Source organism: Schistocerca nitens, chromosome 12 (assembly GCF_023898315.1).
Source record: "Schistocerca nitens isolate TAMUIC-IGC-003100 chromosome 12, iqSchNite1.1, whole genome shotgun sequence".
NCBI lineage: Eukaryota > Metazoa > Arthropoda > Insecta > Orthoptera > Acrididae > Schistocerca > Schistocerca nitens.
Genome location: NC_064625.1, coordinates 107,571,351 through 107,586,334, shown reverse-complemented (window position 1 = coordinate 107,586,334; position 14,984 = coordinate 107,571,351). Strand labels below are relative to the sequence as shown.

The following is a 14,984-nucleotide window of genomic DNA, read 5'->3' as shown; positions in this document are numbered from 1 at the left end:
GGAAAACGACGGTTCTCACGAATCGTTTCATCAACTTTAGCGACAAGATCGTATTGTAGCCTATCGCTATTGCGGTTTATCGTATCGCGACATTGCTGCTCGCGTAGGTCGAGTTCCAATGACTGTTAGCAGAATATGGAATCGGTGGGTTCAGGAAGGTAATACGGAATGCCGTGCTGGATTCCAATGGCCTCGTATCACTAGCAGTCGAGATGACAGCTGTAACGGATCGTGCAGCCACGTCTCGATCCCTGAGTCAACAGATGGGGACGTTTGCAAGACAACAACCATCTGCACGAACAGTTTTACGACGTTTGCAGCAGCATGGACTATCAGCTCGGAGACCGTGGGTGCAGTTACCCTTGACGCTGCATCACAGACAGGAGCGCCTGCGATGGTGTACTCAAAGACGAACCTGGGTGCACGAATGGCAAAACCTCATTTTTTCGGATGAATCCGGTGTCTGTTTACAGCATCATGATCGTCGCATCCGTGTTTGGTGACATCGCGGTGAACGCACATTGGAAGCGTGTATTCGTCATCGCCACACTGGCGTATCACGCGGCGTGATGGTATGGGGTGCCATTGGTTACACGTCTCGGTCACCTCTTGTTCGCATTGACGGCACTATGAAGAGTGGACGTTACATTTCAGATGTGTTACGACCCGTAGCTCTACCCTTCATTCGATCCCTGCGAAACCCGACATTTCAGCAGGATGATGCACGACCGCATGTTACAGTTCCTGTACGGGCGTTTCTGGATACAGAAAATGTTCGACTGCTGCCCTGGCCAGCACATTTTCCAGATCTCTCACCAATTGAAAACTTGTGGTCAATGGTGGTCGAGCAACTGGCTCGTCACAATACGCCAGTCACTACTCTTGATGAACTGTGGTATCGTGTTGAAGATGCATGGACCGCTGTACCTGTACACTCCATCCAAGCTCTGTTTGACTCAATGTCCAGGCGTATGAAGGCCGTTACTACGGCCAGAGGTGGTCGTTCAGGGTACTGATTTCTCAGGATCTATGCACCCAAATTGCGTGAAAATGTAACCACATGTCATTTCTAGTATAATATATTTGTCCAATGAATACCCGTTTATCATCTGCATTTCTTGTTGGTCTAGCAATTTTAATGTCCAGTAGTGTAGTTTCCTTACAGGCTACAATTCGGAGCCCTCTAGCGGCAGAGGGTTGAAATTTGCATCAGCTAGGCGGAGAGTAGACCGAGTAATATGTAGGACACTTTTATTTGCCACCCTCCCCCACTGCTCCTTGTGCAAAGTTTTCAACAAAATCTTCAACACAAAATCGTATCGATAAGTGCTTAGCTACCAGTTGTGGCATGTTTCTCTTACATATTTCTGTATATTTCTGTAATAAACACAGACCTGTACAGTCTACAGGTCCACTGACCGTCAGTTACCAGTCGACTGGTTAGCTGACATGGCTGAGGGAACAGTTGATGGGAGCAAAAGCATTGTCTTTAAGTAATGTAAGCATTAGATTATGGATTGTATTGTAATGAGGTTCTGGAAATTGCACTTTAAGAGTAATTCATGTCTATGTATCTATCACTTACTCCTGAGTCCCGAAGCGATAGCAGGGTCGCGTGGTTACAACGGATTTGGCAAGGTTATTTTTTAGGCGTGGCTGCATGCCCTTCTTGCCGCCACTCCGTACCCCCCTTCCCCCCCCCTCCCCCCCCCACAAGGAATTGGTGTACCCCAATGTCTGCATCTAGCGTAAATCGTGAGATAGTGAGAACATGTTTCAAACTTCTGCAACTTGTGTAACTGAGGCGGAATATTGGGACCACCCCAGTATTCACTTAGGGGGATGTGGAAAACCGCCTAAAAACCCCATCCAGGCTGAACCAATACTGAGAACAGAAGAAAAATTTCGGAGGTATTTTTTGTCAGAACTCCCTCACTAATAAGGTGTTGTGGCTCTGTATTAATGACACTCGTAACAAAAACTTTCTTCTTGCTAGTTTGTCGAAATACGAACTTTTCTTTATAATGCTGTATTTTATTTACACATCTAGCGACGTTACCGATTTCGAACGAACAGGTTAATCTTCAGACGTCTGTTCACGTTTACATTACCCTTATTGCTGTTTATTTTAGTAGTCGGAAAGAAACTTCTGTAAAAAAAATATATTTATAATAGTGACTGGCTGCTGTTGACTTCTTTGCATGTATCAGCTTGTATAGATTTTCATATTGACACTTACAACCAGTCAGGTTTCTGGCATGACACTTAGAACTTTCTTAAGTGTTTATTTTCTAATTTATCTCATTTCTTGGGTATTGCGATGAGCAGCATAATTACGTGGTATCATAATATCTTCTCAGTGTTTTGAATACAAATCAGTTTTGAAGAAACAGGACTACATCGTTTTTCTCACTCTTCTGATAAATGTCAGATTTGGGCCTCAGAAAGTTCTTCATATGCATTTTTCAGCTGACTGGAGACGTAGCAGGGATGACGACATTGATGGAGTACTTCCACCTAAGTTGTCGTCAGTTAACCCAAATGTGTGTAAGAGATCGGCAAAAATCCGTACAAATAAAAATGTAAATGAAGTTTGAAATCTTCTAGGTTATTAGGCAGCTTCGTATTTCTTCTAAAATGATCGACGTTTCGACCCCTCTGCTGGGATCTTCCTCAGGATCTTCTGGTGTCCACTACTGCTTTTCTAGCAGGGATCGATTACTAGGGCATATTCTGAGGCATCAAGGGATCACCAATTTACTACTGGAGGGCAGCGCGGAGGGTAAAAATCGTAGAGGGAGGCCAAGAGATGAATACACTAAACAGATTCAGAAGGATGTAGGTTGCAGTAGGTACTGGGAGATGAAGAAGCTTGCACAGCATAGAATAGCGTGGAGAGCTGCGTCAAACCAGCCTCTGGACTGTAGACCACAACAACAATAGTGTGATTGCAGCTACACTCCTGGAAATTGAAATAAGAACACCGTGAATTCATTGTCCCAGGAAGGGGAAACTTTATTGACACATTCCTGGGGTCAGATACATCACATGATCACACTGACAGAACCACAGGCACATAGACACAGGCAACAGAGCATGCACAATGTCGGCACTAGTACAGTGTATATCCACCTTTCGCAGCAATGCAGGCTGCTATTCTCCCATGGAGACGATCGTAGAGATGCTGGATGTAGTCCTGTGGAACGGCTTGCCATGCCATTTCCACCTGGCGCCTCAGTTGGACCAGCGTTCGTGCTGGACGTGCAGACCGCGTGAGACGACGCTTCATCCAGTCCCAAACATGCTCAATGGGGGACAGATCCGGAGATCTTGCTGGCCAGGGTAGTTGACTTACACCTTCTAGAGCACGTTGGGTGGCACGGGATACATGCGGACGTGCATTGTCCTGTTGGAACAGCAAGTTCCCTTGCCGGTCTAGGAATGGTAGAACGATGGGTTCGATGACGGTTTGGATGTACCGTGCACTATTCAGTGTCCCCTCGACGATCACCAGTGGTGTACGGCCAGTGTAGGAGATCGCTCCCCACACCATGATGCCGGGTGCTGGCCCTGTGTGCCTCGGTCGTATGCAGTCCTGATTGTGGCGCTCACCTGCACGGCGCCAAACACGCATACGACCATCATTGGCACCAAGGCAGAAGCGACTCTCATCGCTGAAGACGACACGTCTCCATTCGTCCCTCCATTCACGCCTGTCGCGACACCACTGGAGGCGGGCTGCACGATGTTGGGGCGTGAGCGGAAGACGGCCTAACGGTGGGCGGGACCGTAGCCCAGCTTCATGGAGACGGTTGCGAATGGTCCTCGCCGATACCCCAGGAGCAACAGTGTCCCTAATTTGCTGGGAAGTGGCGGTGCGGTCCCCTACGGCACTGCGTAGGATCCTACGGTCTTGGCGTGCATCCGTGCGTCGCTGCGGTCCGGTCCCAGGTCGACGGGCACGTGCACCTTCCGCCGACCACTGGCGACAACATCGATGTACTGTGGAGACCTCACGCCCCACGTGTTGAGCAATTCGGCGGTACGTCCACCCGGCCTCCCGCATGCCCACTATACGCCCTCGCTCAAAGTCCGTCAACTGCACATACGGTTCACGTCCACGCTGTCGCGGCATGCTACCAGTGTTAAAGACTGCGATGGAGCTCCGTATGCCACGGCAAACTGGCTGACACTGACGGCGGCGGTGCACAAATGCTGCGCAGCTAGCGCCATTCGACATCCAACACCGCGGTTCCTGGTGTGTCCGCTGTGCCGTGCGTGTGATCATTGCTTGTACAGCCCTCTCGCAGTGTCCGGAGCAAGTATGGTGGGTCTGACACACCGGTGTCAATGTGTTCTTTTTTCCATTTCCAGGAGTGTAGATACGAGGTACGCAGCTCAGCTCGGTTTGCGGAAACCTCGTGTATTGTCCCAGTAACGGCCAATTACATCAAAAACAAAAAGAACACAGTCCTTACGCAGTTACAAAACGGAGTTTAAGGGGAGACAGAAGGCAATTTTTATCCCTATTCTGCCAATGCTATTTTACCCTTTAAATAGGTACACTTTTCAAAAGAACCATTAGTGATAAAACAATGAAATTTTTACTGCATATATATATAACATATATGCCTCAATTTACAAGTAAAATTAACATAATACCTCTTATGGTTTTGAAGAAAAAAAAGTTTATTCTTTCACTAGTAAAATTTAATTTTTTTGGTACATTAATTATTTAAAACAGTTTCTGATTTTTGATGGTTCTCAATTTACTTGTAATAACTTACTACCGTCTGCAGTACAAACTGACCAAATTTCATGTTTCGAACCCCATTAGTTTATCAAATAATGGTACCTGAAAGTAAAAAAATGTAGTTTTGAGAAAAATCCATTTAAACTATAATATTGCAATTCTAGTAATTGATCAGAATTACTTAGCACTAATATTTTCCTCCACCATACTGAGCATCATCTGAATCATACTGATCTTCTTTTCTTCTCTTGGTCCATCTTCTCTTCTGCCTGGCTTCTTCTGTGTATTTTAATTTAGCAATATCTGCCTTGCCGATTCTTTACCTATTTGCGCCAATAATTCCAAAACATCCAGTTTTCTAATTACACCATCATTGAAGCATGAAAAAATGAAATGTCGTGTGGCTAGGGCCTCCCGTAGGGTAGACCATTTGCCGGGTGCAAGTCTTTCGAGTTGACGCCACTTCGGCTACTTGCGCGTCGATGGGGATGAAATGATGATGATTAGGACAACAGAACACCCAGTCCCTGAGCGGAGAAAATCTCTGACCCAGTCGGGAATCGAACCCGGGACCTTAGGATTGACATTCTGTCAAGCTGACCGGGGCCGGACACTGAAGCATAAAACAGCATCATAAACACCAAATCTGAGGGTTGTAAGCTGAAGAAATACAGTTTTCGGTAACCGGTTCCAAATGACAGAATTCACACATTCATTTAAATTTTGGGTTTTCCCATGAAGACATTTCTACAACAAGGTATCTAAATATGGGTTCAATTTCATTCATTACTAATGCATATAAATAATGTTTGTGGTCATATCTGGCACTTCTCCTGTACTTGTACGAAGTGTCAGGATCATTTGGGCAAAGATCATGCGTCAGGAAAACCATCATATCTCACGAAAAATTTGTCGTATTTATATGAAACAAAAACTGTTTCACGCAGGAAAGACCAGGCATTTCAAATGTGCTAAAATCTACAAATTGAATTTTTCAATCCCACTTACCTTCCGTCTACCCTTAAAGCATATTCGGCCAGGGTGGCCGAGCGGTTCTAGGCGCTACAGTCTGGAACCGCGCGACCGCTAGGGTCGCAAGTTCGACTCCTGCCTCGAGCATGGATGTGTGTGATGTCCTTAGGTTAGTTACGTTTAAGTAGTTCTAAGTTGTAGGGGACTGATGACCTCAGAAGTTAAGTCCCATAGTGCTCAGAGCCATTTGAACCATTTTTAAAGCATATTAAAAGTAATACGAATACTGTAGTAACCACAACCAACAGCGGGAACGCCTTGGGCAGCGGATGGGAGCCGCCAGGCGTGGAAGCCGCAGGCGGAGGAGCACGCACCACCGGGTAAACACAGGACGAGTCGGACCACAGACCAACGACAGCTGACAATAACCGACCACGACCGACTATGAGCGACACAACAAGGAAGAGATAAACAACGACGGCTTGTGGAAAGCACAACACCAAACACCAAACGTAAATCCACTCGGAACCAGAGCCAGGCAAATGTCAACAACGAGCAACGACCAGAACGCAGTACCGCCGAGATAGAAACGAAATCCAGAGCGAGTACCAGACTGGCTGGACTAGGTTATCTTTTTTTTTTTATTGTATTTCAATTCCCCATCGGGGCGGGCTGGCAGCAGCATAGGCGCTGCTCTTCAGCCGAAAGACATAGAACAAAACAATAGAAGACATTTAAAAAAAACAGCAAAGGAGAAAATAAGGTGAACATAGATATATAAAAGGGGGAACATCATGGAAGGCAATAGACAAAAAAAGGGGTGACTGTCAAATGGAGATAAAAAACTGTTGAAAAGTAGCACACACAAAAAGCCACACACTGCGACGATTAAAAGAACTCAAGGCACAGTATGAATGGAGCATAAAGGTATCGACGGATGGCGTAGCACATAACGTAACACTGACGGCGAACCTCAAGGCAGTACACAATTAAAATCACACCTCTTGACGCACAGGAGAAACAGCACGAAACACAACACTGATGTGGCACACTGATGATGATCAATACAGAGGATCTGCCAGACGCTAGGAGATGAGGGAGACCAGAAGAAGGGAGGGAGGGGAAGAGATGGTGGAGATGAGCGGGGGGGGGGGGGGCGCGCGGAAGAGGGCCAGGTAGGGAGGGACGTGGGAAGGAGAGAGGCAAGTATGGGGTGCAGGGTCTCAGAGGAGGGGGGGATGGAGGAAAATCCGCTCTGGGAGAAGGAGAGAAGAGGAGAAAGGGGGCCCTGGGGAGGGGGGGGGGGGGAACAAGGCCAGGTTACAGTTGGAAGGAACGGTAGATGTCACGGCAAAGTTCGTCATCCAGAAGGGGGAGGCGTTGGAAATTGCCCTGATGAAGGAGATGGAGGGTGTGGAGGTGGAGAGAGGGAGGGATACAGCGATAGAGGCGCGGCAACAGGCGGGGGGTGGAGACGAAGGAGGCAACCAGAGGGTGGGGGGGGGGGTCAAGCCTGCTGACAATGTAAAGGATGCGGAGATGTTGGAGGAACAGGAGGAGGTGGGGGAAGGGGATCAGTTCATACAGGAGCCGTGTGGGGGAAGGAAGGCGGATACGGAAGGCAAGGCGGAGCGCATGGCGTTCAAGGATTTGGAGGGCCTTGTAAAAGCGGGTGGGGGCGGAGATCCAGGCGACGCTGGCATAAGAGAGGATAGGACGGATGAGGGATTTGTAGGTGTGGAGGATGGTAGAAGGATGCGATCCCCATGTCCGGCCAGACAGGAGTTTCAGCAGGCGGAGGCGGGAATGGGCTTTCTGCTGGATGGTCAGGAGATGAGGGGTCCAGGTGAGGTGTCGGTGAAGGGTGAAGCCAAGGTATTTCAGGGGGGGGGGGGGTGAGTTGGACTGGACTAGGGCAGAGCGGGTCCCTATATAAGAAACCGGAGGGAGCGGCTATTGGCCGCTGTCTGCACGTGGCGTGGCGGTGGCGCCCTCGCTGCGCGAGAGCCGCCGCGGACGCGGAGCCCCCTATGAGCTGACCACGTCCATTTGTTCTGGCGCGTGTTCGACTTCCGCGGCGGAAGGTACTAGAAATAAGACTGGGCTGTAATGGATACGCAAGCCATAAGGTGAGTGAGTCAGTAATAGCAATCGAGAACAGAGACGTGCGCCGTTGGTGAAACTGCATTGAGAGAGAATCGCCGACTGAAAGGTCTGAGGAGAGCACTCATGTCATTAAATTTCAAGAAATGATAATGAAATCCGACAACACAGGTGAGTCTGGTTTGGGTATCTGGAAGAAGTGCAAATAGTTCAAATGGCTCTGAGCACTATGGGACTTAACTTCTGAGGTCATGAGTCCCCTAGAACTTAGAACTACTTAAACCTAACCAACATAAGGACATCACACACATCCACGCCCGAGGCAGGATTCGAACCTGCGACCGTAGCGGTCGCGTGGTTGCAGTCTGTAGCGCCTAGAACAGCTAAGGCAACCCGGCCGGCGAAGAAGTGCAGGTAAAACTTTTTCAAGAAGTTGTTGTTGCTGTAACTGACAACGTACCACGTGCCCCATGCAGTGCTTGTGTTCATGCAGTGTCAAGAGAATTATTCTTCGCGCAAATAACATTAGGAAAAGTTTTGCGATCTATCTTACACTGATATGCGTACAACAGCCACACGGTGGGGCAACTGAAACCTCATAAACCGCAGCAACGTTCTAAGTTTGGTCTTCGGTTTTTGGCACGGACCGAAGTTGATGACATGTGGCTGGGAATTATGCTGTGGAGTGACGATGCACATTTTACACTACAGGGCGCAGTGAATACACAGAACTCCCGAATTCGGGGCACTGTTTAACCACGTGATGTGTACAAAAAGCCATTGCACTCGCCGTGTATGATTGTGTGGTGAGGATTCGCAAGAATCTGTAATCTCGGTCCATTCTCCTTAGAAGAGAATACAGCCAGAGGGGCTTTCAGGTGTACGGTGACGTCTGCACGTTATCGAGACCTCTTTGTACATCACGTGATTCCTGCTTTGGAAGAGAGCAACTATTTGGCAGCCACTCTTTACATGCAAGACCGCGCAGCACCTCATATCGCTCGTCCAATGGAGGATCTGCTTAATGGAACCTACCACGAACGTGTTATCTCCGGTGGTTTTCGAGGTGCACGGCCTCCAGTATGGTCTGACCTGAACCCATGTGACTTTCGGCTCTGGGAATATCTACACTCAAGCTCATAAATTAAGGATAATTGCAGAATGTGGTGCCACACAACGTGGTACTACACATAACTGGCGCAAATAGCATAGACACATAGGGAACACACACGAGACAGATCTGTAAGTCCACGGTATTGGTGATAAGTTGAGAAAACAGTCCTGAAACACCTGTGCTACAAAAGACCAGTGTTTCCTGCGCATGTACCCCGACATAAATATGGGATATGATTACCATGCGCACGTACACAGGCCGCACAACAGGTTGGCATACTCAGGATCAGCTGGTCTAGCAGCTGCTGGGGTATAGCCTCCCATTCTTGTACCAGTGCCTGTCGGAGCTCCCGTAGGGGTTTGAACAAATGCAGCGATACGTCGACCGAGAGCATCCCAGACGTGCTCGATGGGGTTTAGGTCCGGGGAACAGTCAGGCTATTCCATTCGCCTGATATCTTCTGTTTCAAGGTACTTCTCCACGATGGTATGTTTCAAGGTACTTCTCCACGATGGTAGCTCGGTGGGGCCGTGCGTTTTCATCCATCAACGTGCACCAATAATAACCCCACCCCACACCATCAAACCACGACCTACATACAGGTCCCTTTCACGGACATTAAGTGGTTGCTATCTGGTTCCTGGTTCACTACAGATGAAAACCCGGCGAGAATCACCGTTCAGACTGTACCTGGACTCGACCGTGAACATAACCTGGGACCACTTTTCCAATGACCATGTACTGTGTTCTGGACAACAGGCTTTACGGGCTCTCCTGTGACCAGGGGTCAGTGGAATGCACCTTGCAGGTCTCCGGGCGATGAAATCCATGTCTGTTCAGTTGTCTGTAGACTGTGTGTCTGGAGAGAGCTGTTCCAGTGGCTGCGGTAAGGTCCCGAGCAAGGCTACCTGCAGTACTCCATGGCCGTCTGCGGGCACTGAGGGTTACATATCGGTCTTCTTGTGTTGTTGTACACTGTGGACGTCCCGTACTGTAGCGCCTGGACACGTTTCCTGCCTGCTGGAATCGTTGACATAATCTTGAGATCACACTTTGTGGCACACGGAGGGCCCGTGCTACGACCTGCTGTGTTTGACCAGCCTCCAGTCACCCTAGTATTCTACCCCTCATAACGTCATCAATATGTGTTCTTTGAGCCATTTTCAACATACAGTCACCATTAGCACGCCTGAAAACGTCTGCACACTTACTCGCTGCACCGTACTCTGACATGCACCAACACACATCTGCGTATGTGGACTGCTGCCAGCGCCACCGTGCGACGACCGCAGGTCAAATGCACCGCATGGTCATACCCAGAGGTGCTTTAAACCAGCAAGCCGCCCACCAGAGCGTTGTTTCACCATGGATCAGCATTATCCTTAATTTATGAGCATGAGTGTAAATGAATACCATTACCGAGACACGTTCGCTCTCTACTCGATCTAAAGGGCAGGAACACGTTGTCCAGATTCCACTGGAAATGCTGCGAGTAACTGTTGGTCACGTTGTTTGATGCAGCATCTCGTCCACGTCTCCGGTACTCACACTGAACAAACTGTGAAAGGGCAGCTTAATGATAAAATCAATATGATGCCTTTCTGACTTGTTTGATCTTTTCTGCCCATGTCTCATTCCTAATCCATTACAAATGCAAAAATTACCATCTCGTGGATTGTATAACCAGTTGTTTCAGTTGGCAAACCGAGAATATTTTATTCTGTTGTTCCAGATATACTGTAAAAAACACACCCACGCACACCCACACGTACACACACACACACACACACACACACACACACACACACACACACACAGAGAGAGAGAGAGAGAGAGAGAGAGAGAGAGAGAGAGAGATTTGTGCTTTTACAGACAGATAACACCAGAAAGAGGAACAGTTAGCTGCGGTCTGCAGTAGAAAGGAGGTACCTGTTAACATTGTCCTCGAGCTCCTGCGCGAAACTTCCAGTTGAGGCTTCGCCTTGATGCGTCCACTGCTGTCTATGGCGTCTGGCGTCTCTGGGGAACTAGATCCCTTCCCGTTAATTTAACTTCGCCGCCACTCCGCACCTAGCCGTCCGCGCCAGGTGGAAAATTCCATCGCACGGGAAATTTCTCTACACCAAGGCGAGCAACTCTGCTGCACAGTGCAACCACGTTACCATTTCTGGACTAGACTAGACAGTTGAAATATTCTTCCCAAAACGAAGCCGTAACAAATAGCAGTACAAGTGGATCATTAAATACACTCCTGGAAATTGAAATAAGAACACCGTGAATTCATTGTCCCAGGAAGGGGAAACTTTATTGACACATTCCTGGGGTCAGATACATCACATTATCACACTGACAGAACCACAGGCACATAGACACAGGCAACAGAGCATGCACAATATCGGCACTAGTACAGTGTATATCCACCTTTCGCAGCAATGCAGGCTGCTATTCTCCCATGGAGACGATCGTAGAGATGCTGGATGTAGTCCTGTGGAACGGCTTGCCATGCCATTTCCACCTGGCGCCTCAGTTGGACCAGCGTTCGTGCTGGACGTGCAGACCGCGTGAGACGACGCTTCATCCAGTCCCAAACGTGCTCAATGGGGGACAGATCCGGAGATCTTGCTGGCCAGGGTAGTTGACTTACACCTTCTAGAGCACGTTGGGTGGCACGGGATACATGCGGACGTGCATTGTCCTGTTGGAACAGCAAGTTCCCTTGCCGGTCTAGGAATGGTAGAACGATGGGTTCGATGACGGTTTGGATGTACCGTGCACTATTCAGTGTCCCCTCGACGATCACCAGTGGTGTACGGCCAGTGTAGGAGATCGCTCCCCACACCGTGATGCCGGGTGTTGGCCCTGTGTGCCTCGGTCGTATGCAGTCCTGATTGTGGCGCTCACCTGCACGGCGCCAAACACGCATACGACCATCATTGGCACCGAGGCAGAAGCGACTCTCATCGCTGAAGACGACACGTCTCCATTCGTCCCTCCATTCACGCCTGTCGCGACACCACTGGAGGCGGGCTGCACGATGTTGGGGCGTGAGCGGAAGACGGCCTAACGGTGTGCGGGACCGTAGCCCAGCTTCATGGAGACGGTTGCGAATGGTCCTCGCCGATACCCCAGGAGCAACAGTGTCCCTAATTTTCTGGGAAGTGGCGGTGCGGTCCCCTACGGCACTGCGTATGATCCTACGGTCTTGGCGTGCATCCGTGCGTCGCTGCGGTCCGGTCCCAGGTCGACGGGCACGTGCACCTTCCGCCGACCACTGGCGACAACATCGATGTACTGTGGAGACCTCACGCCCCACGTGTTGAGCAATTCGGCGGTACGTCCACCCGGCCTCCCGCATGCCCACTATACGCCCTCGCTCAAAGTCCGTCAACTGCACATACGGTTCACGTCCACGCTGTCGCGGCATGCTACCAGTGTTAAAGACTGCGATGGAGCTCCGTATGCCACGGCAAACTGGCTGACACTGACGGCGGCGGTGCACAAATGCTGCGCAGCTAGCGCCATTCGACGGCCAACACCGCGGTTCCTGGTGTGTCCGCTGTGCCGTGCGTGTGATCATTGCTTGTACAGCCCTCTCGCAGTGTAGGGAGCATGTATGGTGGGTCTGACACACCGGTGTCAATGTGTTCTTTTTTCCATTTCCAGGAGTGTAGTTTTAACCAATGAATGTACAATACTGTCCTATGATGTGCATTTCTAAGGACCGACTTTTTTCCGCAACTACACTCCCGTAAAAAGTTCGTAACCTCCCGAAAATATGGCCACGAAAGCAAAGAAATGAGATTTCGAGTATATCGAGTACTGGTCTCACCTATATGTTAGCATAATACTCGCGACAGAATTGTTATTCGATTCTCTAAAATACTCGTTTTGTTCGTGTTTTCTTGGGTGTACAGCTCTGAACAACGGGAGAATATAAAACTATATCGAACATATCTAAAAGGCCCCTTATGCGTATATGCAAGTTTCGCAAATTTTCACAGAAGTATTTACGCTGTGTGAAAAAAAAAAAAAAAAAAAACGGTTTAAATGGCTCTGAGCACTTAACTTCTGTGGTCATCAGTCCCCTAGAACTTAGAACTACTTAAACCTAACTAACCTAAAGACATCACACACATCCATGCCCGAGGCAGGATTCGAACCTGCGACAGTAGCGGTCACGCGGTTCCAGACTGAAGCGCCTAGAACCGCATGGCCACACCAGCCGGCTGTGAAAAAAAAAAAAAAAGACGCGTGACGAAGGAATTATCCGAATAGGATGGAATATGTAGGTGTGATGTACATGTACAGACAAATATCTGCTTATAGTTTCAGAAAAACTGGATGACTTATTCAAGAGAAAGAGCTTCACAAATTGAGTAAGTTGGCAACGCGTTGGGCCTCCTCTGGCTCTCATGCAAGAAGTTATTCGGCTTGAAATTGATTGATGGAGTTGTTGGATTTCCTCCTAAAAGATATCGTGGCGTAATCTGACCAAAAAGCGCGTTCGATCGTCAAAATCCCGACCTAGAGAGGGCATCCTGCCCATTATATTCGGTACGTTCTGAGTTGCGGAGAAATCCAGCGACCTTGCTGGCCAAGAGAGAATTTGGCAAGCACGAAGACGAGCAGTAGCAATATGAAGCTATGATGAAATCTAGACCTTTCGCTGCTTACAGGCGTTGATAAATATCAACGGGGACAATTGAAAATGTGTGCCCCGCACGGGACTCGAACCCCAGATCTCCTGCTTACATGGCAGACGCTCTATCGAACTGAGCCACGGAGGACACAGACGATAGTGCGATATGTCTGAAAGAACAAAATGGTTTAAATGGCTCTGAGCACTACCGGACTTACCTTCTGACGTCATCAGTCCCCTAGAACTTAGAACTATTTAAACCTAACTAACCTAAGGACATCACACACATCCATGCCCGAGGCAGGATTCGAACCTGCCACCGTAGCGGTCGCGCAGTTCCAGACTGTGGCGCCTAGAACCGCTTGGACACTCCGGCCGGCCGGAAAGAACAGATACCATTTTCATATAGGTAAGGCTTACCGGCCAATGATCCTATTCAGTGCGGATGCACCCACATTGCTGAAACTCTTACGGGAATCGGTAGATTGACTGCCGCGAGAAATTAGTGGGGAGGGGCACTGCAAATGTTGTGTGTGGACAGTAAGTGCGTCTCACGGGGAGCGTGCCAGAGATCATGCAGTCGCAGTATCGTCTGTGTCCTCGGTGGCTCAGTCGGAAAGAGCGTCTGCCAGGTAAGCAGGAAGTCCCGGGTTCGAGTCCCGGTCGGGGCACACATTTTCCAACTGTCCCCGTTGATATTTATCAACGCCTGTAAGCAGCGAAAGGTCTAGATTTCATTATAACTTCATTCTTCGAGAGGTGCAAGATCACCAATGATAACTGTACAGATACCAGCTTCATACAAGCAGTAGAAAGTCTCACCGTGTACTGGCGTACATTATCTCGCTGAAATGTAAACCCAGGACGTCTTGCCATGAAGGACAACACGACGAGCAGTGGACGTACCGTTGTGCTGTAAAGGAGCCGCGTATGACGACCAAAGGGGTTTCTGCTATGAAAAGAAACGACACCCCAGACCATTATCAGTCCTGGTTGTCGGGCCGTATGGCGGGTGACGTTCCGGGGCGTCTCCGAACACGTCTTCGCTGGTTATGAGGGCTGAGTAGGATGCGCTGCTCATCGCTGAAGACAGTCCTAATGTCAATAAGATTGAGGCAGAGGAAACGACGGTACACTTCCGAGGCTGCCTGATGTTGGTTAAGGCGACTGTTCGGTTGTGGGGAGAGGGAGGCACAGAGGCCTCACCCCCAAATTCCCCCCCCCCCCCCCGGGGGTATTCATTGGACAAATATATTGTACTAGAACTGACATGTGATTACATTTTTACGCAATTTGGTTGCATAGATCCTGAGAAATCAGTACCCAGAACAACCACTTCTGGCCGTAATAACGGCCTTGATACGCCTGCGCATTGAGTCAAACAGAGCTCGGATGGCCTGTAC

General features: G+C 49.0%; 1 non-coding gene across 1 annotated transcript; it reads left to right on the top strand.

Moving 5' to 3' along the window:
- The first annotated feature begins 14,178 nt into the window (after positions 1-14,178).
- On the top strand, positions 14,179-14,252 carry Trnat-ggu (transfer RNA threonine (anticodon GGU)). The gene has a single exon. It is a non-coding gene; the product is annotated as a tRNA-Thr (tRNA).
- Positions 14,253-14,984: the final 732 nt, after the last annotated feature.